At 42.2% G+C, this 26,122-nt stretch overlaps 1 long non-coding RNA gene across 2 annotated transcripts; it reads right to left on the minus strand.

The window, feature by feature from the left end:
* Positions 1 to 2,116: 2,116 nt before the first annotated feature.
* LOC311596138 lies at positions 2,117 to 25,909 on the minus strand. Of its 2 annotated transcripts, XR_014778728.1 has the most exons (5): positions 25,776 to 25,909; positions 22,563 to 22,609; positions 6,258 to 6,330; positions 3,096 to 3,206; positions 2,117 to 2,474 (listed from the first exon to the last, which is right to left on the minus strand). It is a non-coding gene; the product is annotated as an uncharacterized lncRNA (long non-coding RNA). The 2 variants fall into 2 exon arrangements; XR_014778727.1 differs by lacking the exon at positions 22,563 to 22,609.
* Between the last annotated feature and the right edge of the window lie 213 nt (positions 25,910 to 26,122).

Here is a 26,122-nt window from a genome sequence, read left to right on the forward strand (position 1 = left end):
CTGGCAACTGCCTCCTGGACCTCCCTCCTGCCTTCGAGAAGCAGCAGGGCCTCTTCCTGATGAGAGGCCTGAGAACCTGGATTCTTTGCTCTGCCCAAGAGCCCGAATCCAAATCCAGGTAAAGGCTTGCACTCCCCACAGAAGCCTCAAAGCTCCATACATTCCAGTCCCAGTAGGTTCCCCAAGGCCTTGACAGTGACTGGAGGTATAGCAGCAGCCACGGCAGGAGCAGCAGCAGCTTCTCCATTTCCTCTTGTTCTTGTTTTTCCTCCTCCTCTTTCTCTTCCTCTTCTTCCTCTTCTTCCTCTTTCTCTTCTTCCTCCTCCCCTCCACCTCCTCCTTTCTTTCTTTCTTTCTTTCTTTCTTTCTTTCTTTCTTTCTTAGTTTCAATAATTTCAATTAGCTTTTGGTCTTTGGTCGTTTTGTGACTGATAGGTTGTAATATTTGTTTTATAATAACTACATTATTTAATTAAAAACATACTTTATATACATTGTAAGATCATACATACCCTCATAAATAATTTTGACTCTCATCAATATTGTCTTTTTTTCTGTCTATATTAGTGCTTAGGTTTATCAATTTTCTTTCCATGAGAAAGATTATATATATTTATATAATCCCGACAAACCCCCGACAAACCTGGTTTATGAATACAATAGACAGAGCTAATGTAATTCTTTCTTTTACCTTTTCAGTTTCTTCTAAGAGCTTCTCATAGATTTGACAAGGCCACTCTTCAAATTAGGAGAAAATGATGAAATCTAAAAGCACAGGAGGTGGTCCAGCAATTCGAAAGATCAGGAGACCCACAGAGTCAGCTGACTCGTGCTATGCTGCCAAGGAAAGACTCTTCTTCAGCCCTCTCCTCTGGGTGCATTTGAGTAGATTTTCTGGGGACCTTTTATGTGATTCTATTGCTAAGAGGAGGAAGGATTTTTGGCTTAGAGACCACATGGATGGGCCAACTCACTGCCTAAGAGGTAGTGTTCATTGTACAAAAACTCTAAAATGTTCCTTTTGCCTAGATCAGCTGGACTAAGTAATTTCAGATGGAACAAGCACAACCATTAGAGTTATAATCAAGCTGAAGAATGGAAACAGGTTGATTATCAGAGTAGCGTTCCTAAGAAGCATCAGACAGCACCCAACAGCTCACGGACTCTGCACTGTACCCCATGGGTTTTGTTGTCTTAGCCTGTCTCTTCATGAGGAATATCGGTTTCTCAATATAGAATGTCAGTTTCTCAGTACAGACTTGGCATTTTTATTTGTAGCTATTTTAGATGATTGCACTTGGTGTTGGCAATATTATTTGTCATCTGTTTCTCTTACTTCCCATTCCAAAAATGATTGCAATATATCCTTCTCAGACACATTTAGCAAATCACAAGTGAATATTGTATGGAAAGTATTTCAGCACATACACACACACACACACACACACACACACACACACACACACACACCAGTTAATTCTTTGGTAAAGTACAAAGTATCTTTCATCATCAGGGTCTCATTTGTTCATTTTTCTTCTTTGATTGGCAAAGGAAGTCCTGTTGGTGTGGCCCAACCAGGTCAGCATCTTGAGCAGAGCACAAGATGAAGAAGGGCAGGGAATGGGTCTGGCAAGGCAATGGAAGATGCCTGACTTCTGTGTTAAAATGTGTGTTTCTTGAACTTCATTAAGCATCAGTATGACCTGGGAGTCTTATTGGTGTTCAGGTTTTATCTTTGGATGATAGGGTGGGACTCAAGGTGCTGAATTGCATCAGGTCCTGAGGGATGCTGCTGGATGGCAAAGCTACAGCTCCTTTCTTTGGACTGAAGACTTGTTCGTGGTGGAAGCCTAGGTTGTACTGTGTAAGGCAGTATTTCGTGCATATCTAAAGGAGGGCCGTCTTCCTCTTTTCCTTCATTCCCTCACCAAGAACAGCACAGAAGTAGCAACATTTGCCACAAATGGGCCAGCATCATTCTAAAGGAGTAAATGGCAACTGGCAGTTGGCCTAAGTGGCCTGTGGACAGGGCAGAGATTGATGACGCAAACTTAGGAAGCAGAGATCAACCAACACAGGAAAGTACATAAAGCACCACCACCTTGGAGGATTCCCAGGGAAGGAGGCTGAGGCCCAGCTTGTTTGATAAATGGAGTCTTGAATGGCCATAAATAATAGAAAAAATGACTTTTTTATTTATGTTTACAGCCTGGGGAAACCTGGACTTACGGGGAATGAGTCAGGTTTGAGAGTTCTGGCTGTACATTACTGCAGAGCAGCACCTTTGTGTGTTTGGGAGTTGCTGTGTTGACTGGCATTTGCAATTAGCTGGTGATTATTGACCATCCTGAATGGGATAGGACCTCTCCAGTAGTAGCGACCAATGGTCTTATGAATCAATGAAGCACAAAAATGTTTTTGACTGCACACTGGCTCCTGTCTCCATTCTTGCTTCATGACATTCCTGGAAATGCCTTAAAGCAGAAAAATGTAAAGGAATGAATCATTTTCTTGTCTTCTGCCAGAGGATAGCCAACATTTACCTTCCCTTTCTACCCAGTCATGTTCCTGAATCTGCAAGGCAGAATGTTGACAGGTTGACTTGAGACCAATGAATCAGCAGGGAAATTACTGAATGAACGAATCTATAAAGTGAAAAGTGAACTAGAGGGTTTTGTCAGCACGATCCAGGCAGCTGATGGATGGAATTCAAGAAGGGACTATGCCAAGGCCTGAGTGCACATTTTTCTTTTCTGAGTATTAATAATTGAGAGTAGCTTAATCTGCAAGTTCCCCCTCCAAGAGCCACATAAAGAAGAAAATCTTGGGCTGAGGCAATGGCCTCTTATAGTAAAGTACTTGATTTGCAGAGGGCCTGAGTTCAACCCTGCAGAACCCATGTAATCAAAGTTGAGTATGTTGGCAGGGCATGTGTGTGAGTGATCCCAGTGTTGTGGAGGCAGAGATAGGTAGATCCTGGGTTTCACTGGCCAGTCAGCTTTAGTCTATTTGGTGAATTTTGGGTCAGGTGAGAGACTTTGTCTCAAAACAAACAACCCCCTCCTCCCAAGGTGAAGTGCAACACACATACTCACACATAGCAACATGGCATGCACATTAAAAAAAGAATCCTTGATACATCCTCATGCTGGGAAGAGTTTTGGGATAGATTGCTGTAGGTGCCAAGCCTCTGGATAGGGAGGAGCCTAGGGGGAGAGAAGGCTGCAGTTAGCTGGAATATAGACAAGAGAGTCTCTTTTTTTAAAAGAGAAATGCAAGTGGGAATGTTGCCCCAGTAGCAAATGCCTATGCAGAATTGCTGGGTGCTAGCTACTGCTCTATGGGCCTTCATGAGGAAACCTTGTGTCAAGGTCACAGACTCACTCTCCCCATAGTTCAAAGGTCTTAGCCCTCCCCTCAGCATAAAAATTCAATTAGGCAGAGGATGAAGAGAGAGGTTGTTACTTATTTTTACCTTATTTCTTGTTTCTTGTAATTCTCAACTTTATCAAGAATAGATATTGATTGCTAGATTGATGGGTGGATGGGTGGATAAATTTAGAGTGGACATTGCTATACTTACCAAGTAGGCCTTGAATTTTTGGGCCTAAATGGCTTTCTAGCTTCAGTCTCTTGAATAGTTGGGACTACAAGCATGTGTCACTGAATCTAGCTCAGATTAAATTAGGAAAAAAAAGCAGTTTATGAAATCTATACTGAGACAAACAGGGGAGATCCAAGATGGTGGTCCTCAGCACACATGGTATCTGGGTAGCAGGACCACAGTGATTGTGGAGCTATGGTGAGGCCATGCTGTAGACTCCAAAATGCCAGCATCTGTGTTTCCTAGGTGAGAAGAGAGTTCCCTGAGGAGACTGGTCAGGCTTATGAAGTATACAGGATCTTACTCCAAGTTGGCAATGCCCAGACCTCATGGTATCTTGGAAGCTTGAGCTCAGAGACCATGGAGCTATCAGGCAATTGGCAGGGCTGATGACTCCAGGAGTTCCCCATAGAGAAGAGGGCCCCTGGGTTCCTGAAGAGACCTGCTATCCCTCAGGATCATATGGGCTAGACACCCCCACTCAAATTCCCTGCCTGTGGGTCTAACTGGGACACAGCCACCTGAGGAAAATGGCCACCTTTTCCCTGAGAGTCAGCATCCAGTCCACAACCATGTCCACCATCCTGAGAAGTGCTGCTCCAGAAACATCCAGCCTCCTGCTCAGGGCTCTTCCCATACTTCCGAGAAAGCCAGTGGGTACCAGGGACAACCAGCCAACTTCAGAGACAACCAGATGACTAAAAGCCAGCATAAGAACACAATCAACAAATTCCAGGGCAATATGGCACCACCAGAAACCAGTTACCCCACTGCAAGCAGCCTTACATACCCTAACCCACCTGAAACACAAGAAAATAACCTTAAATCTATGCTTGGTAAAGAGGAAACAAATAAATCCCTTAAAGAAACACAAGAAAATACAATCAGAGGCTTTTAAAGAGAAAATGAATTAATCAATTAAATAAATACAGGAAAATACGGGTGAAGGAAATGAATAAAACGGCTCAAGACCTGAAAATGGAAATAGAAACAATGAAGAAAACATAAATTGAGGAAATCCTGGAGATGGAAAACTTAGAGAAGAAAACAGGAACTATAGAGATTAGCATCACCAACAGAATACAAGAGACGGAGGAAAGAATCTCAGGTGTGGAAGATACAATCAAAGATATAGATACATCTGTCAAAATGTTAAATCTAAAAAATGCCTGACATAAACCATCCAAGAAATCAGGGATACTGTGCAAAGACAAAAACCTAAGAATAATAGGTGATGGTGTTAAATTAAAGGTACGGTCTAATAATGTTTATTATTAGCCCTATAATTATTATGGCAGTATTTTCCCACTATCAATCATTATAAGACCAGACACATGTTATATTTCAGAATAGCCTTGCTTCACGTGGGGTAGGGCAGATAATGCGCTAAATTACCTTCCCTATCCCATGCCATCTGCTTATAGTAATTTCTATCAAGCTGTCTCCCACCCATAATCCTAAATACTTGGTAATGTTCTTCATCTGGGCCAAATCCTCCATTCATACTGGCAATGTGCTTCCTACTCCATTTCATCCATGGTGGTGGCCACCTTCCTTCTCTTCTTCCTCTCCTGTCTCATCTCCTTCCCAAGATCCTTCACTCCCCATGCCCTTGAACCTTGGCCATGCCTGCATACCTTCCAGCACTGTCTAGGTATCTGCTTTTTATTGGTCAAACAGGAATACATTTTTAGGCAAGGTTACAAACATCATTTTAGGGTATGTGAGAATGTGCTTGTCAAGGCAGCAATCAAACATTGGGAGCTGGTAATTAGCATCAAAATACATCAGACCAACCTTCAGCAAATAGGAATAGGGGAAAGAGAAGATTCTGAGCACCAAGGCCCAGTATGTGTGTGTGTGTGTGTGTGTGTGTGTACCTGGTCTGCATCTCACTGGACCTGCCTTCTAGCTGAGCTGGTTTTGGGGTTCTGCCTGCTTCCTCTGCCATGCTTAGCACATTACAGAGGGCTGTAGCACTTTTGGTATCATCATGGACTAGTGGAGCTCCCAGGTCTCCACTGTCATCTGATACTGGCAATCTCACTCTAAAAGAGATAAACCATAACATCTGGCAGAAACTCATTTTCAACTCCCTACCCTCCCTTAAGCCCCCCCCCCCCCCCCCCACTGGCCACTACACCAGAACCTGGCCTGAAGCCCGGGCCTCAGCCCTTATCCTGAGTGCTCTAAGCTGCCTCTGAGTGAGAAACGGGACCTTGGGACCTTTGATCTCAAGGCCCATCTGTTGTTTTTCAGAAACAAGCAGTGCCTAAGCTGACCTACTGGACATGGAGCCCAGGCCACCCACCAGACACTAAATGGCACAATAGCACATCATGTAATTCACTAACTGAGTCTTCTCCTAGTTCCATGTGACAAGCAGTTTTGAGCTTCACACTGAGCTTTGTGGTGTGGTCCAATATACATTCCCTTGATTTTACAATGGCCCCATCCGTCTACCTGCCCCAACTAGTTTGTTTACAGCACAGATAAAATCTAGAAATGGGCATGTTGATCAACTAAACTCTTGACCCAATATTTATTGAAAATAATTTTTTTCCTCAACTGCTAGTAAACCTGCCATGCCAGGCGATACATACTAAAAGCAGATAATGTAAGAAGCTATAGTCAACGTTATTGTCCTACTCACATCTTCTTTGGTGATCCTTGATCTTAGCCCACTGGAGACATTATATTTAGTCTCGGGAAACCCTTGTCATGCCCTGTCATAGGAACAGTGGAGAAGCAAAGAGAAATAAGAGAGAATACAAAAATGGGAAAAAATAAGCAATCACAAACTGTGGCCAAGTGTTTACATGTGTGCTTCAATCCTTTGAGTTTAGGCGACATAAAGAAGATGAATATTGGGTTTCCTTTTGTGTCATTTTAGAACAATTGAGAAAACTGAGCTCTGTAACACAGTACTTTCCATATGGAATGTAGAGGGAAAACAGTTTAAGGACCATTAGGTGGGGTTTAGTACTTTGCTTATGTCCGCCTACATCTGACCCACATATTTAGTAACATTTCTGAGTCAGAATGTTAGGGGAGTTTTCATGTACTTCATTTTATCGGTGTTTGGCTAAGTTTGAGAGTTACCATGAGGAAGTAAACAAACAAATGCAGCCCTCTCTCTTTTCCACTCACCCACACACCACTCCCTGAAGGACCATCGGGCCAGGCCAATGACCCTGACCCTTTCCCCTGACTTCCTCTCTGCTGCCCACATAGCTTGGCAGTCATGCTGACTGGGACCTCAGTGCTGTGTCATCATGAAAAAGAAACCTGGGAGGTGGCATCGTGAACCCTGGATTCTTGTGCTTGGATGTCTGGGTACTTGTTGGGCTCCTGCTTGCAGGCTCAGGAGAGTGAGACCAGCCCAGACCTGTTAGGAGTTAAGAAGTTCAGCAATGCAGGCTGTATAGTGATGGGCCGGTGCATACCTCTGACAATGTGCTTTTAGAACTGTGTTTCTGCTCTGACCTGGAAACCAGCCTGATGATTGTCTTGTTACCCTGGAGTTCTGTCCCTGCCCTGACTTTCACTTGGTTTAGACTTGGGTCATTTCTCTGAACTTTACCCCTTTAGCTAGGCTGGTCGAATCTACAAAAGTCCTCTATTTTGATCATTAGTTGGCTACCTCTTCAACACTGTGCTTTGCCTTCGTGGTGTTTGTCTCTCTGTCCATCATGAGTCCTGCTTCCCAGAGGATAAGTGTCCCTAGACTGACCTATGGGAGCTATCCAGTCATTTAGCAAGTATACCCTAGTTCCACTTAATATTCTTTAATATTAAAAAAAAAAAAAGAAAGAAAAGAAAAGCAAGGTGGTTGGTGGCACCTTTAATCCCTGCATTTAGAAGTCCAGGTGGCTCTCTGTGAGCTTGAGTCCAGCCTGGTCTACAAAGCAAGTTCCAGCGGTAGAAGGGATGGCTCAATGGTTAAGAGGAATGGCTGATCTTCCAGAGGACCCAGGTTCTGTTCCCAGTATCCATATGGTAACCCTCAACCATTTTAAACTCCATTCCCAGAGGAGCTGATGCACTTTTTAGGCATTGCACATTGTCCATACATGGTGCACAGACACACATGCAGGCAAAATACCCAAACGCATATAATTAATAATAATAGTAAAGATTAGTCTTGGAGAAAATCACTACTTAGGTTCAAGGGATTATACCAGTGTGCATGGTATAATCATATTATAAAAAAAAAAAAAAAAAAAAAAAGAAGTTCCAGGACAGCAAGGGCTGTTAGAGAAAATCCTGTCTCAAAAATCCAAACCAACAAAAAAACCAAAAACAAAAACAAAAAACAAAACAAAACAAAACAGCTCCCCGTACCCCAACCAAACCCCATGATTCTCCAATATTACTACTACGGGGTAAAGCTAGAGCTTTATCCAGGGAGAATCCTCAATCCCACTAGTTTTTATATTCTATCCGTCCTGCTTAGTATTTATTGTCAACCTGATATAGCCTCAAGTTACCTGGGAAGAAGAAATCTTCCTTGAGGATTTGCCTTTATTGGCTTGGTCTGTGGCCACTCTGTGGGGCATTGTTTTGATTTGTAATTGATACCGAGGGCTCAGCCGACTGTGGGAGATGCCACCTCTAGGCAGGTGATCCTAGAATGTAGAAGAAACCTACACGAGTATAAGCCAGTGCGTGAGCTGGCAAGCCTCATTCCTTCATGGTTTCGGCTTTAGGTTCCTGCCTTGAGTTCCTGCTCTGACATTCTTCAACGGTGGCCTGTGACCTGGAAGTGAAAGATGAAGTAAACCCTTTCCTCACCTAAGTTGCTTTTGGTCAAAGGATTTCATCACAGCACAACTGGAATGAAATAAAAAATACTACCATTTACTTGCATCTTGAGAGAGCCCCTCTAAACAAGACTGTTCGCTGCTGACCGCATCTCAGTTGGTAGAGTGCTCGATCGCCTCTCATCCAGGAAGCCCTATGTTTGAGTTCCAGAGCTGCATAAATTATAGTGTGGTGGTATATGCCATTGATTTCACCACTTGAGAGGTAGAAACAGGAGGATCAGAAGTTCAAGAGCATCTTCCACTGTATACAAGTTTGAGGTCAGCCTGGGCTACCTCAGACACTACCTAAAAAAAAAAACCCAAAACCAAAAACCAAAAACATTGATTAGATCTAGGGAGAAAAGACAGAATTTGTCTAGCTAAAGGTGGAAAACATTTATTCGCAATGAAGATGAGTTTACAGCTACAGAAGGGTTAAAGTAGGCGAACTTACTTTCAGGCGGATCTAGACCTTTCTTTAGGATAATTAGGGTGAGGGCAGCTGACTTTCAAGGTTCTTTGTTGAAGAGAGTTAGGGTTTTGTTTTTGTTTGTTTGTTTGTTTTAATATCCATCTCCAACCTTTTCCTAGGAAGAGTGTCCATATAGCTGGATGAACATATTCTGTGACATTGGGACAGGGAAGTTTAGGGACAAATGCTTAATAAAAAGAATAAGACAAAACCCAAAGAAAAACAGAAATATACCCTTTCTAAACATTTCGCATCTTGCAATGTTTCCTTCCCTTCTACATACTGTCCCTGCCATCTACTTCCGGGTTCTCCATCCTGTCCTATCCTGTCAGAGTTGATGCAACCATTGTGCGGTCCACGGTGGGAAGTGTAAAGGCAGCCAGCCGGCCTGCTTCTGTCTTGCAGAGCTCTAGTACATGAAATAAGTGGAGCTTTTCTTCTGATAGAAATATTCACTCCATACACTAATATCTTATACGGTCGTATGAAGGAGAAACTTGGACAGAACACACCAAACAGAAACATTTTTGCATTTGGGGCTTCTCCATGACGAGCTCTCCAAGTTCTCAAATGGATAAAACTTGTTTTTCATCTATAGGTTGGCATGGTGAGTTCTCACTGAGCTCAAGGTCATATGGGAAAAATACATTAGAAGTGTGCATATGAGTGAGCAAATGTATAGTGAAATGTCTTGTGACAGTGGAAAAAGCATTCTTTCCTCCTCTAGGTGTGTGATTGCTCTTCCTGGCACAGAAGCATGAGGAGTTTTCCTCGTCTGTTTGGGGGTGGGGCAGGGGGAACCTGTGTCTTGGTTCCCTCCAGCACAGCTGGAGGATCCTTGGGAGTTCATCCCCAAGACCCCTGTGGGATGGTCAAAGCCTCTGGCTTGCCTGGAGTGGCATGGTTGCATTGTTTATTGGAGTGAAGTCAGAGGTGGAGAGCCGGAAGGGGTAGATGGAATGTGTCAGCCAGGCATGAACTGGGCTAGACCTAGAAGCCACAGTCCTGCAAGGTTTAAGCAGTTCTCTGTATACGGACTTAGTGGTTTTGATTCCACTTGGACCATTCCCTGCCCGGAGAGTCAAGCGTTGCTTTCAAGAGAAACTTCTTTTCTGTTAGGTGTAAGCCCCAATCTGTTTAACTCACAAAGCCCAGGGCCAGATTTAATGCTAAATATTTTGTTTGGAGTCATTTCCTATTGGTGTCATTATCACAAACTAATACTCTTGGAGTGTTTTTAAACCTGAGCAGATTATTCTAATCTCAGCCCTTGGTGCATTTTTCAACAACCATCATTGCTTTTGTTTATCCATCAGGATACCTGGGAAGCTGATAACTAAGTACTGAACCGTTGTATCTTTCATCCAGCCCATATGGAGACTAGGAAGGACCCCCTCCTCCTCAGTTGAACAGACCCTTTGAGCAGCAAGCACACCCCAGTGCCTCGATTTACAGTCTGGGGTTCTGGATCCAGCTGGAGGCGCACTGCTAAATTGTCTTCTCAGCACCTGGATTTTCTAAGCTGGTTTTGCCCTTCTGTGTATGGGTGGATTAGCTATCATGATATCTACTTAAAATGAGGCATGGTTTAAGAAATTCAGGAGTGTCCAGTAAAAAGGTGTCAAGCTTAATCTCTCCAGATTTGGGGGTGAGAGTGGGGAGGGAAAGGAGAGGAGCTTGTAGCCCTTTGGGGCCAAGTATTTATTGGAAAAGGAAGATGAGAAGGAAGTTTTAGGGAGCAGGAACTAGGAATCTTTTCTGAGGCACGGTCCTAGGGTTTGCAGAGTCTCAGCATGTAAATAATAATAATAATAATAATAATAATAATAATATGATGATGATGATGATGATGATGATGATGATGACTCTGTATTCTTTCAGGAGATTCCAAAAGGACATTAGGGAGGACCGTGCCTGCTACTTTTGTGTATGGTCATCAGGGTACTAGTGACTACATGGGGAATAGGGGCAAGGAGAGATCCTTTCCTGGTTTTCTACAATGTCCTGGGGGTTTATGTTGCTAGGATATGGCTGAGGTATAATGCATGGAGAAGTAGGGAAGCATGCTGGGAGAAGGCTAACCGAAACTGGATTTTCTTCCAACACTCAAATGTACAGTGAGCCTCCTGTGTTGTTGACTTAAAAATGAAGGACTCTGATGGTGGTTTTGTGCCTGTAGTGCCAAAGGAGAAGTTCCAAGGATATTTGCTTTGTATATGTACCTCAAATACTCTTGGGTTGACTCAAGAGATTTGAGCACAGGGTGTGCCTAATTAGCCTTCTAGGCTCTCAGGACCTTTTGTTAGCCATCTTCCTTTTCTTTGCAAGTTCATCTCTGTTTTAAGACAATGCCACCTCCCAGTGTGGTTCCTGAGTCCCGAGGAAGAAGGAGGGTGCCAGAGGCACTGCCTGTGGTGTCCTCTCTCTTTTTTCTCTAAGGTTAGCCCCTACCTCTGGCTGAAAATAAGAACCCAGGAGGACTTGAAAGTCTCTGTATCCAGGCCCAACTCCCAACCTGGCAAACAGAATCGTAAGAGGCTGGACTCTAAACAAGGGAGATTTTGAAATCTCTCTGTTTTTGTATTGTTTTGTTTGTTTTTGTTTTAGCTTTAGATAGGGTTTCTCTGTGTAGCCTTGGCTGTCCTGGGCTCACTTTGTAGACCAGGCTGGCCTCCAACTCACAGAGATCCGCCTGCCTCTGCTTTCCTGAGTGCTGGGATTATAGGTGTGCACCATTGTACCCAGCTATTTCTCTGTTATTTTGACAGCCAATGAGAGCCACTGGTTTGGGTAGCAGACAGACTAAAGTTGTACTGTGATTCAGAACTGGAGGCTTTGTAATGGGTAGAGACTGGCTGAGAGACAGCCCCCAAATTACCATTCTAAGAGCAAGGAGTTGAGCAGACCCTAAAGAAAAAAGGCCAGGCAGTGAATGAGGGCACGATGGTGTCCTCCACTCCCTGTTTGATAAAAGGAAAGGAATAGAGTTTGTAATCTTCTGGAACATGTGTTGCTGGCGATGGTGTCTAAAAGTCAAGCCCGGTATGAGTGATTTAGTCCTTGTGGGAGGTTCTTTGCAGTGAAATCAATTTTCCTTATCCTTTCCCTGCACAGTCAGACTGCAACGGTCAAACCTCAGGAGAAGAACTGACATTACAAATAGAAGCAAAGAGAAAGTTCTGATTTCCACTATTGTGTTGCTGATAAAACCATAAATTGATTGAGACGCCCCTTGGGAAGACAGAAGCAAACTTAGGTCTTGTTGCTGTGAAGTGTTATAATAATTTCCTTTGTGTGTCTTACTCATGAGATATGTAATCTGCATTTAATGAGCATTCAGATAAGGGACGAGTGGCTTTCTTTCTTTTTTTTTTTTTTAAAGCTGCTACTAGATAAAGATTCAGAGGCCGAATTGCAAAGACACAGTTTATTTTTCCTTGGGAAGTTTTGGTCTTTGTGGTACAAAGCACGGCAGACTCAAGAGCCGTTCTGTTCATGATATTACGGGAATGGCCTTAGTCCAGGTTTGTCCCCAAACGGCTCCAGCTTTTATGTGTGTGTGTGTGTGTGTGTGTGTGTGTGTGTGTGTGTGTGTGTGTGTATATATATATCCTCAGCTTAATTACCAATAACCTACATTTTCATTTAAAGTGTGTTCTGGGTCACCCTCGCCATCCTAGAGTAGACCTCTGGGTCTGGAAGGCGAGCCTCATATTCTGGTACCACTTCTTCCGTTAATTAACTTTATACTTAGAAAATGACTCTTTAACTCTCAGCACTTAGTTTCCTTTTCAGGGAAGTAAAGGAGATCAAATCCAGGGATCCAAGATCTTGTCTCCTGGCCAGGGAGCACTGCTACATGCAGATTTCTGTATGACTTTTGTATATGTGTGCCACCATATGTGTTGTCGTATATCGTTTTCCTGGAGACAGTTTTGATAGCTGCTATTATATTTTCAGAATTTCATGACTACGAAATGGTAAAGGCCCACAGTGGATGAAATCTGCAGAATTCTTTGCCTCTGTAGATAGGACACTTTTTAAAATAAAACTTAGAAGTCAGTTAAAATATTGTATGAGAATATGTCTACAGTAAAAATTACATCATAATCGATTTTCCTTGTACCAAACAGATAAATGGAATTTTATTTTTAGAGACATTGCAGCCCATACATTACAATGATAAAAGGACTCTCCATTGAGACAGGAACCCTGCAGTTGGGGATACAGAGCTGTCTCCTGTGGGAAGAGCACGGGGAGGCAGGAAAAAGACCCACTAGGAGGAGGCGCGGGTCTATGTGAAGTGAGGGTGACTCACAGGACAACCTCAACACTATCTTGAGCTTTTTGTGTTAGGCGAATAGAAAATACGATAGGCAATACACAGAGAAATAGTTATAGTTTTTAAAAGAATAAGATATGAACGTGGGGGTGTTGCAGAAATAAACGTTTTTCAGCTTTGCCATGTGACTGCATCATGATCTTGGGTGGGTGGGTTTCTTTGGTTGCAGAACCAGCATGAAGCTGTGTGATTTTTTAGACTGTGTGATTCGGGCTCTGGCTTGCTGGTTTCAGCTCATTTCCCCCTTTGGCTGAGCCTGATGGAATCTCCATCCCCCACCTCCCCACCCCAACTCTTTGTTTCTTTCTTGGAATTAGTTCATTTCCCAAAGGAGTTGAAAATACTCTATCTTTTCCACAAATTACATCTTAATATGAGTATTAATTTTCTGGGTATTATAGCGCAGGCCTGTAATCAAGGGTCCGAGGCAGGAGGATTGTAAATTTGTGGTCTGCCTGGGCTGTAGAGTGAGTTCAAGGCCAGTCTAGACAAGTTAGTGAGACTCTATCTCAAAATAAAAAGTATAAAACAGAACTAAAGATATAGCTTAAGGATAGAATGTTCAGCTAGTGTTTCTGAGCCCTACAATCACTCTCCAGTACCACAAACAGCAGCAGCAATAACAAAAGAATGAATATTTATTATTGTACCATCCTATTGTAGAGAAAAAAATTGCCTTAAATTATGAACAAAGATGTTCATAGTGATATATATGTATAATTTTTTTGTGTACACGTGTGTGTATGTGTGTGTGTGTTCATGCCATGGTCTATGGATGGTGGTCACAGGACAATTTTGTGGAGTTCTCTTTTTCATTTTTACCTGGGTTTCAGGGATAAAACTCATGTTACTAGGTAGGGCTTGTGCCATGTTTTATTCACTGAGTCATCTTACTGGATCATTTTACTGTTGTTTTGAGGTAGCGTCACTCCAGCAAGGTAACCTGGAGACAGATATTTTGCTTCAGAGTGGCCCCTAAAGCAGTTGTGAGATTGACTATGAAAAGCTAGGTCAAAGGGTGATTTGAATAAAACCTTTCAGAGTATCACACTGGCTCCCCCAAAGCCCCGTTGATTGTGAGAAGGAACATTTGGTACAAACCCTAATCGCATTAGAATGTGTCAGGAAGTAACCCATGGATAGTGGTGAAGAATCAGCAGTTTGCCTTGAGTGCATTGTAGAGCATCAGGCAGTATATTTATAGGGTAGTATCACTTCACAAAAGTATTAACTTGTTGTCAGGCAGCATTACACAGAAGACTAGACCGGCATTCTTTGGAGTAAGGTTTGAGGTGCAAGATTATCCACTGGGCCATGGTGGTGGTGGGGATAGTAAACTCCCAATTAGGCTTCTATTGCATATACTAACTAGCAAGAGTGTTTCAAGGAGCCCTGGGATGAGCTACTGTCTGTTCTTGGCTTTCTTAGGAGATATATTCATACACTGTTTTAGGCTATAGAGAGTGGTGTCCACTGTGAAAGAGTCTTGGGCTATGGAAGATAACATGCACTGGACATTCCTGATGTGGCAAAGATCGATGTGTGTTGGATACCATGTGGGAGCAGCGAGAAGATACTGAAAGGGGGAGTTGCCAAAAAAAAAAACAAACAAACAAAAAACAAAAAAACCAAACAACAACAACAACAACAACAACAACAAAAACCAAAGCTCGGAGGATAGTTGTGTTGGATGCAGGCACCTTGAAAAGCCACTGTGAGACAAACCTCAGACGTCCAGGATTCTGGCAGAGGTCACTACACTCAGCAGGTCCTGCACACAGAAGAATCCTCACTGTTAGTTCTTCTCAGACAAGTCCTTACAGTTGTTGTGTAATTATTTTCTTCATATTTGCTTCTACTGGGCAATGGGAGGCTCAGAAGCTTCAGTAGATAAAGGAAACTTACAGGACTCAGGAGTAAACAGACTCACAGGAGTTTTGGAAGTTCTTTTCTTTCTTTCTTTCTTTCTTTCTTTCTTTCTTTCTTTCTTTCTTTCTTTTGTGTTTGTGTTTTTGTTTTTTCAAGACAGGGTTTCTCTGTGTAGCTTTGGCTTTCTTGGACTCACTTTGTAGACCAGGATGGCCTCAAACTCACAGAGATCTGCCTGCCTGTATCTCACGAGCACTGCCACTAAAGGCGTGCGCCACCACACCCGGCTCACTCATCAGTTTTCAACGGAAATGATTGTCTACATCTCTCTTTTGAGCTGATTAATTTGGGGCTGGTGGCGACAAGATATCTAGGTTGCTCTACCACTCTCCCCAACATGGTATCTACAGTCAAGCTGTTGGTGCATCTCTTCTGAAGGATAAAAACCATCCAGTCGAATCCCTTCTGATGATGTAGGGAGACACAGGAAATTTCAGAAACAAAGATGGCTTCTATACACAATAGTCATGCCATAAACCTTGGGGGGGGGGGGTGAGAAATTCATTCTCTTTGTTTAATTTATGCACAAGAAGAGGGGAACATGGAATACAACAAATAACCACCATAAAAATAGGTGCATGAGGAAAGAATTCTGTTTTTTTTCCCTAGTGGTTACTTCCCACCTTTCTCCACCCTTATATATGACCTATTTTTATCCACAAAACAGCCAGGAACGAGGAGGCTGTGCCAGGTATTTTAATAAAAGGAATTTAGCATGTTGGGAAAAAAAATAAAAGGAAAAAAATATAAAAAGATACAAAACCCAAACAAAGGGTGGGGAGGCAACCCAGTGGTTAGTGGCACCGCAAGCCCCACTAGGAGGGACCAGGAGAGTGGATAGTGTTAGCATAGGCAGGAAACTGCACGGATAAAAAGAAGTGGGGGCCGTCAGCAGGCGCTTGGAACAAAGAGGGAGGAACTGTTTTGCTTGGCCAAAACCAGAAAATGAGGGGGAAACACACTTTGACTTCTTCCTCCCTCTAGCTCTCCAGCAGGGCTAGTGCCTTCCATTATCTGAGGCCAGCTGTTTCTAACTGACAGGCGAATTGTTACACTGACCTTGTTAACTCTGTTGGCTTGGTGGTTTTACTTCTAATTTTAAATTTTGTTTTGATATTCTTATTGTTTTATGTGTGCGCCTATGTTTAAGCAATTTGTCAACATTAAGAGCTCATGAGAATGTGTTTCCCACCCCCCAAAAAGGGTATATATGATTCACATTTGATAATGAAGATAAAGAATTTTAATATCAAGGTTAACCAAGGTTTTGACTGAGGGAACTGAGAGAGTCCGAGGATTACCTAAGGTTGTAAGAGCTTCTGAATTTTTTAAGATGACTACTTTAGATTATATGGAAAAAAGGAGGATGACGACTCACTATAATGTGTACAAAGATTATATATTTATATCAGCAATGTTTAATAAAATGCTTAAAAATAAGGTCAACGTAGGTTTAGTCAAACACTCACTTGCTCCCAGCGTTGACTTCCTATGTGGGTGAGTTTTTACAGTGTGCTCTTTTCAGATCATTACAGCCTTTTCTGCTCATCAGCAGGAACAATTTCTGATAGATGTAAAGGTGGCCACTGCCCCCACCCCCACCCCCATCCCCACCCCCAGGGCAGGCTGGGAACAGCTAGCTTCAGCCTCTAGTAACTTGAGATGTGCAGATCAAAAACAACGTGACCCCAGACTGCACGATGCCTTTTGTTCATCATAAAAGCCTTCCTTCTAGATTCTTGTCTGTCACATACAGAAAAGAAACACACAAAATCTTTACCAGTTTCTCCACTGAATGAATATATAAAGCAATACAACAGGCATTGGTGTGTCTAGCAACTGGTTCCAAAGACTGCTAGTTATTTTGTTATGTTATTTTCAGATCTCACCCAATCTTTCCTAGATTAATGTGCTACAGATATAACTACTATAACTTTAATATTCATTCTGAGTCTTTCTTTGCATGTAAATTTCCAGCTAAAATTTGCATTTAACTCAAGAGTTATTTTAGAAATTTTAGACAATCTGAATGCCTGACAGTTATTGGTTATCTTTTGGGTACATTCTTATATAGTCCGTTTGTAAAAATCATTAGTATTTCTTTAATAATTGTTTCTTCTTCTTATTTATGTGTATGGGTGTCTTGGCTGCACATATGTCTATATAGTACATGTGTGCCCGGTGCCTGAGACAACCAAAAGAGGATGTCAGATCTGCTGGAACTGGAGGCACAAACAGTTGTGTGGTGCCATGTGAGTGCTAGACACCGAACCTGGGCTGTTGGTAAGAGCAGCCAGTGCTCTTCACTGCTGAATCATCTCTCCAGCCCCTCGATATTTCTTGGGAATTGCTTTGTTTCTCATGCAATATTTTTAAGGTTTACTTTTATTTTCATCTGAGTGTGTGTGTGAATGCCTTGCCCTATGTGCGCAGTACCCATAAAGGCCAGAATAGGGTATCGAGTGTCCTGGGCTGGAATGACAAGTGGTGCATCCAACATGGGTGCTGGGATTTGAACTCTGGTCCTGTGGGAGGGCAGCAAGTGTTCCTAATCACTGGCTATTTTTCTATATCCTTAAGAATTCTGGCTTGAAAAAAAATTTTCCCCAAAACTTTGAAAATATTCTTTCTTTTTCTTTTCTGGCCTTTCTGGTTGCTAATAAGATGTGTATTGAGTTCAGTGTTCCTTTTTAGGAAAAGTGGGGGTTTTTTTGGCATATATTTTCTACTTTGGTTTTAATTTGTAGGTATTATGTTTATTTGTGTGTGGAGGGACTGGGGGTGATACATGTATGTAGAGGTCAGAGTTTTCTCCCACAACCACACAAGTCCCAGGAATGGCTCAAGTACTTGGATTTGGTGATTTTACCTGTGGAGTCATCTGGATGAAGCATGGTGCTTTACAGTTTTGATCAATGTATGTATCTATAGATTTATTTGCATTTTAGCCCAGTGGTTCATTGTGCACCATCTTCTATGTAAAAATTTATGTCATATACATATATGTCGTACATATAATATATATGTGTAAAAATTTAAATTTATATATACAAACACATACATTTTACAGATTAATACAAATATATTTAATATATAAATACATGTAATGTATACACATATAATACATATAATATATTATATATTTTAAGTAAACTGTGAGCTTTCACATCCTTCAAGGAGCCATAGGCAACTAGCCCAGTTTCAAAGCGAAGAGATCCTATATCACAAGAAAGTGTTCATTCTGATTTCAGCCCAGGCTTGGCAGCGACACGGGGCTTTTTTTCCTATGGGAAACTTCCCCTTTCTCATCCTTCTCTCGGGGGCTGAGATGAGCTCAGCAGCTGTTTCTCTGCACTGGCAGGTAACCCTGGCCTGTTCCTTTAAAGTGAGGCTGCAGCTTCTTTGAATTTCATCTTGTCGCAATCTCAACTGTGATCGTCCCTGTGCAGGACCAGCACCTGGTCCGGTCTGTGTAAACCATAGGTCTATCTTCAGGTCTGATCTGGGCTCTGCACCTGTCAACTCAGGACCATGGCCGCTTCAGCTAACGCTCTTCCTGGACCATCTTTAGTTATGAGTTCAGCTGTGCATTGAAAAAGAATTACTATGGTTTATTTAGCATCTCTAGATATTTATAGTTGAAGACTTTTTTCTGCAGCTCAGATGTACTTGTTGAAAGAGCTTATTTTTTTTTTATGGAAAATACAACATGTTATGTCCTACAGCTTCTTTATAAAAATGATTAATACCTTTATAGAGTTGAGGTGAAATTATGCAGTACTCAACTGTGAAATTGAGTAGTTTATACACACACACACACACACACACACACACACACACACACAATCTGTTCAATGGGATGCTTGGCTCCAAAGACCTATTTTTTTTTTCAAAATCTCTCTTTAAAAGACTTTATTTTAAGCCAGATAGTGGTGGCACTTGCCTTTAATCCCAACACTGGGGAGGCAGAGGCAGGTGGATCTCTATGAATTTGAGGACAGCCTGGTCTACAGAGTTTCAGGAAAGCCAGGGCTACACAGAGAAACCTTGTCTTGAAAACAAAAACCCAAAAGCCAAACAAACAAACAACAACAACAAAACAAAAAAAGATTTGATTTGATTTTCATGCCACGAGTGTGAGGTGCCCTTGGAGGCTAGAAGAGGATGTCAGGTCTCTCAGAGCTGGAGTTCCAGGTGGTTGGAGCTGCATAATATCAGTGCTGGGAATTCACCTCAGGTTTTTTGGGGGGGGGTTATTTTATTAATTTATTCATATTACATCTCAATTGTTAGCCCATCTCTTGTATCTTCCCATTCCTCCCTCCCTCCCATTTCCCCCTACTCCCCTCCCCTATGTCTGCTCATAGGGTATCGAGTCTCTTCTTGGTAGCCTGCTATCCTTCCTCTGAGTGCCACCAGGTCTCCCCATCAAGGGGACGTGGTCAAATATGAGGCACCAGAGTTTGTATGAAAGTCAGACCTCACTCTCCACTCAACGGCGGAGAATGTCCTGTCCATCGGCTAGGTCTGGGTAGGGGTTCGAAGTTTACTGCCTATATTTTCCTAAAAGAGCAGGAAGTAGTCTTAACTGCCGAGCCATCTCTTTAGCCCCCTGAATCATTTTTTAGATAACACCTCCCACAAACTTTCAAAAAAAATTTTTTTTTAAAGAAACATTGTGCAGGACCAGAGAGATGGCTCAGCAATTAGGAATGTGTATTGCTCTTACAAAGGACCTAAATTTGGTTCCCAGCACCCACATCAGGCTGCTCACAGCTGCCTGTACATCTGCTGGTACTAGCACTAATATTCACACACAGAGACACATAATTAAAAATAATCAAGTAATAAAAAAATTTAAAAGAAAATGCTGTGCTCTACGTACATATTTAACTTATATAACAAGCATAATGTGACTGTTGACAGAAAAAAGAAACAATTATAATTTCTGCTTATTTATTTATTTATGTTTTGTGGTCTGATTCTAGGCATATTGTTTTGCCTCGCAAGACAGATAAACTGCTCAATATATAAAATGCACCACACAGAAACATGGACTAACAAACACGCTTTGTTCCAAGCTGCTATAGACTCCTTCTGAACCAAAGCAGGAAAGCATGAAGAAAGGCTGAGATAAATTTTTGAATTAAGTAGCAGATTGATATAGTAAGTCAGGGCTAATCACAGCTAGCATATCCTCAGAGGTGAGAATGGACATTCCTTGCCATCTGCCATGCGGGTCCCAGTCTGCTCCAACTCCTTTGTGAAACTACTCTTCAAGACTCTGTAGTCCAGCTGGGCACAGTGGCACACGCCTGTAATCCCAGCACTCTGGGAGGCAGAGGCAGGTGGATCTCTATGAGCTCAAGGCCAGCCTGGTCTACAAAGTGAGTCCAAGACAGCCAAGGCTACACAGAGAGACCCTGTCTTAAAAAACCAAGGTGTGTGTCAAGGGGGATCTGTAGCCCTATGGGACTATAATTTAAGACAACTCTGTTTTGGAGGCAGTAGTTCCGAACTGGTCCTTCTGTCTTGGGACTGAATACTCAAGCTGAATGAAAAAAGAGAAGGGTGTATGGATAGATAGTTAGATAAATAGACAGACAGACAGACAGACAGACAGATCCAGAGAGACCCTTCTACCTGGAGCAGACATCTTTTCTTGTATGTGCTTGTTGGGGGAAGGAAGAGACTTTCGAAACTTATTTACCTGTCCAATTTACATGTACATGAGTTCATGTGTGCATAAACACATGTGCTCACCTGTTTGGTGTGTTCATGTGTGTATTGTGCACATGTGCATGTATATATGTGGATGCAGAGGCTGGTGGGTAACCTCAGGTGTTAATCCTTAGGTGCTGTCAAACCTTCTTTCTTTCTTTTTCTTTTTCTTTTCTTTTCTTTCTTTTTTTTTTTTTTTTGGTAGGGTCTCTTACAGATTTGGAACTCTCCACATATGCTGATCTGGTCTGTGAAATATCCTCATAAGAATTTCCTTCTCAACTCCAGTCGGCCAGAATTGGTCTCCACTGATGGTCACCAAATCCTTTGGATACTTTGCTTTATAGCCATGACGTGTATTTGTGCATGGACTTTGGCTTTAATAAATTCAGCTCCACTTGAAAACTTCATATTTCGGTGAAATCGTGGCAAAGTTAAGACAATTGGCTCAGTGGGCTGGAGTCATGATTCCAAAGGTGGGGACAGTGACTGCTCTTCCAGGGGACCTGGCTTTGATTTCTAGCATACACGTGGCTGCCTACTACCATCTGTAAGTCTAGTTCTAGGGGATCTGACTCCCTCTTCTGACCTCTGCTGTCCCCAGGCTCACATGTAATACACATCTAGCTTCTAGGTAGGCAAAATTCTCACATCCATAAAAATAAATGATTTTTAAAACAGACTTATTTATTATGTTTACAGTATTCTGCCTTTGGGCCAAAAGAGGGCACCAGATCTCATTATAGATGGTTGTGAGCCACCATGTAGTTGCTGGGAATTGAGCTCAGGACTTCTGGAAGAACAGCTAGTGCTCTTAACCTCTGAGCCATCTCTCCAGTCCCCCAGATAAATGATCTTAAAATTAAAAAAAAAAATTAAAAAGCAATTGCATCAGAATTTCTCTGCACTAGAAAGCAGTTGTATTTTGTATTTTGAATTTTCTCCAACTGTTTTACCTGAAGTATGTTTTTGCCCAATGTGGATAATTCTGCTCTGGCAAGCATAGCTTGATTTGGGATCTACCTGCATCTCCATGCTGACGTATGGAGCACGTATGAGCACCCAGACATTAAAAAGCAGAGATATTCTTCTTACTCATCATGCATGAACAAAATGGATGGGAAATTGTGTGAGCAGGGCTGTCATGTCCCTTGTTTGGCTGCTGATTTGCTGGGTAGAAAAAGTAGACTTGATTTAGTTGCCCTCTGTGTGACCTTTCCTAATTAAGAAAGGGCTCTTGGCAGTGTATTGTTTTGAAATTGCAATGTGTAATAGGAACCAGTGAATCACTTTGTCACTATGAAATCAAGAGTAAAATTAGGGTGTCATTTTGCAAAGGAATGCTGGTGGTTGCTCCGTTCAGGGTTGTGTAAGTTGTTCTGTGTGTGGCAGTCCCCTGAACCTTTAAATATAGCTGCACCCCAATTTCAGGCTTCTGTGGCCAGGGTCGGGGATCTTCCCGACTCAAGTGCCCCTTCCCTGTTATTTGACTGCTGAAGTACTACTCATCTCCCAAGGCTAAACCAAATGTAACCTTCTCCTGAACCTTCCTCAGTTTCACCTGGTCAGGCCACATCTGGGTTCCTGAGTTCTCTCTTCATCCCATTAGAGAGCCTGTCTCCTCATGTATACCCCTGTAGCAAGTTACGAATGGGGGAAATGCTGTGTGCTGTCAACAGAGCAACTTACTCAGTGTGTCTCTCCACAGTAGGTTACCTCCTCAGGACTGGGGTCACCTTTATTTAAGAGAAAAATCCCTTTTAGACAGCTCTCAGAATATCTGAAACATGCATTCATGGCAAGGGACCACAGTTACCCTGGGAAGGATGTTAACAATGCATATTCCCTTTGCCTTAAATGTTTCCAAATGTTTCATGTTTGAATGATATTAATGCCACTTTTTAAGGTGTGTCCCCCTGCCCCATTTTGCCAGACGAAAGAATTTTAGTTTATTGGATATATATGTGTGTGTGAGTGTGTGTGTATGTGTTTAGATATATGTCTATATATCTCTATGTATTTATAGATATATATTGGTTATATAAGATTTTCTTGGTGTTTTGAATTAGCCATGCTCAGTGAGGAAATCATCAGGCCCCAGTGCTTCAATCTTCATCCTGCCAACCCCAACCCTGGCCTGACTTCACATTTTGTGTTCTATCTTTCTTTGGTCACTGTGCACTTTCTATTCTGGTTTCCTCTGCTTGGGAGATGATGTTCTCCTTTTAATTTTCCACTTGGCCAAATCCTGCTAATCCTTCAAGAGCTACCTGCCATTTTCTGAATGACTATTACTATCCAGAGATATATAATGGATTAAGAACTTAGTCATTGGGGCTGGAGAGATGGCTCAGGGGTTAAGAGCACTGGCTGTTCTTCCAAAGGTCCTAAGTTCAATTCCCAGCAACCACATGGTGGCACATAACCATCTATAATGAGATCTGGTGCCTTCTTTTGGTATGCAGGCCTACATGTAGATAAAACACTATATACATAATAAATAAATCTTAAAAAACAAAACAAAAAATTTTGTCATTGAAAAATTTACATTTCAGTAAGGGGAAACCATACAGACAGACAGGGGGAAAAAAGATAATTATTCACTGAAGCAAACTTTCTGAAAGAGCTAAAGCAGTACACCTGTGAATGACAGCAGGATTTCTTCAGGTAATAGTGGAGGGTCTCTCAGAGCTGTTCGCTCTTGAGTTTCGTCCACAAAAGAACCTTCAATGGTGATCATTAGGTTCAACCTTTTCCTTACGCTTTCGTCACCTCTTAAGAGCCTCTTCAGCATTTAGCACATTGCTGGCCATGCTGATATGTGACAGTGATACACCAGTAAAAGCTTAATGAAATCTCAGATGTGTGGTGCTGGCCAGTTTCTAGGGTGTAAATTCTCTCACCATGACTGAACTCAAGGATGATGCACATCCATTCCTGAAATAGAATCAGAGAAGTGTTGCAAAGTACCTGGCCCTTGGAAGCTAGTGTGAACCTGCTCCCGTGCATCAGTATGTCTGTGTCTCCCGCAAACTATTTTTTTTTTCTTCAAAGTAGTAGCAAATATTAATTGGTCCAGTGAATTTGCCCATGTGCATATATCTACTCCATTATTTTTAGTATTATTGTATTATTGTTATCAAGCATAGACTTCAAGGATGACATGAATGGGAGTAAGATTTATTTAATTCTTACATGTGTTTCCTGAAATTCAATCTTAGAAAACATTCATCGATATGCTCACATGGTATATAATAGTGATTCTTATGAGAAATAAAAAGTCTGAATGCTCTGAGAGTGAGAAGAAAGACACAGATTGATAAACATACAACATATGTCCTTATTAAGATAAATATGATATTGGAAAAACAAGACAGCCTATGAATTCTACTAAGATGAAGAATCAACCATGGCCTCTACTTTAGATCTGCTGAGGCCAAACAGTTGCTCTAACTTAGTAACATTGCTTCTGAATGAGAGGTCTGGGTTTGTGATTTTATTTGGCATATCTTAAAGTGTTTCATACCGAAGCCAGGATAAGTATTCTATGTATGTAGCTAACATATGATGCAATCAGTTACAATGAGAAAAGATTTATGTCGGCACATGAGTTCATAGGTTGCACTTTGTGGTTGGCTGGTCCTGTTTCTCTTGGATCTGTCAAGAGGAAGCACATCATGGTAGAGGCATGAAGCACAGCAAAACCAGTCACCTTGGGGTCCAGAGCCCCATGCTGTCCTTGAAGGCTTTTCCTCTCGTGACCTACTCTGACTGGGACACCAGCCCAGCCACAAAACCTTTGACCGACAATCTGCCCTGCCAGCAAGATGTACTGGGGTAAGGGTGGAGCAGAACTTGTGGGAGTGGCCAATGTGAGACCCATGCCATAAGAGGGAGCCCACCTCTGACACTGCCTGGAGGGCCAAGGACCAGAGCCTGGGTAGCCCAGAGTCTTAGAATAGAATCAAACATGACCCGGGGTTCTGGGGGTGGAAGACAATGAAATGATTCCTCATGGTGTTCTGCTATACTCATAGACAAAAGCCCAGCACTATTGTTATTAGAGAGGCTTCATCTAGTAACTGGTGGAAACAGAAGCAGAGACCAAAGGTTAGGCGGAACTCTGGGGGAAATCCTTCCGAAGATGGGGAGGAAAGATCATAGGAGCCAGAGGGGTCAAGGATACCACAAGAAAACCCACAGAATCAACTAACATTGGCTCATAGAGGCTCACAGAGACTGGAGGAACCATCATGGAGCCTGTATGGGTCTGACCTAGGTCCTCTACATGTATGTTATGGTTGTATAGGTTGGTGTTATTATGGGACCCATCATAGTGGGAATGAAGGTTGTCTCTGACACTTTCATCTGCTTTTAGAACCCTTTTCCTTCTACTGGGTTGCCTTGTCCTGCCTCGAAGTGATGATATGTGCCTAGTCTTATTGTAATTCATTATGCCATGTTTGGTTGATAACCTTGGGATGCCTGCTTTTCTTTTCTTTCTTTCTTTCTTTCTTTCTTTCTTTCTTTCTCTCATTCTTTCTTTCTTTCTTTCTTTTAAGGGAAATGGAGGAATATTAGATCTGGCAAAGAGAAGAGGTGTGGTGTGGTGGGGAAAGTCCAAGGCTTTAGCACACAGATCTTTAGCACATGCTTAAGATACAAGGCGCAGAAACATGAAAGAATGAAGTCATGAGCCATCGAATCTTTTGTATTGTTTATCTTAGTGGTTACTTCCATAGATTTGGGTACTGAAAAGTCATTTTAAAAAACTCTTTAAGAAAATACATGTTTAAGAAGGGATTTATAAGGTTTTAAGCCAGAAGGATTTAAAAGTAATTATCCAGCGAACATTAGTATATTCTCTGGGTATTCAACAGCTACTAAAGAAAACTTCCCTACCTGCTCGCCACATTTCCAGTTTAGACGGATTTCATTATTCGCTCTACTGGCTGAAGTTTTATATCCTACTTGTGGTAAACCGAGTTACCGTTCCCAACGATGTCCATGCCCTAATGCTTTTCCACGGTGTTGGGGTGGGGATGCTGAGGATGTAGCCCGACTGTTCCAGACTGCTAGATTGGCTGACGGAGTCACATGACTGTGACGCGAGGAGGCTGGGAGGTCAGGAAATAGAGTGAAGGAGGACAGAAGCAGGGGATTGGGGAGAGAAGACATGTGGACTGAAGGTGGAGGAGGATGCAAGTTAACAAACATGCCGTGTAGCTTTTATATGTTTGGAAAGCCAC

This window comes from Acomys minous (assembly GCF_964271855.1).
Source record: "Acomys minous genome assembly, chromosome: 4".
NCBI lineage: Eukaryota > Metazoa > Chordata > Mammalia > Rodentia > Muridae > Acomys > Acomys minous.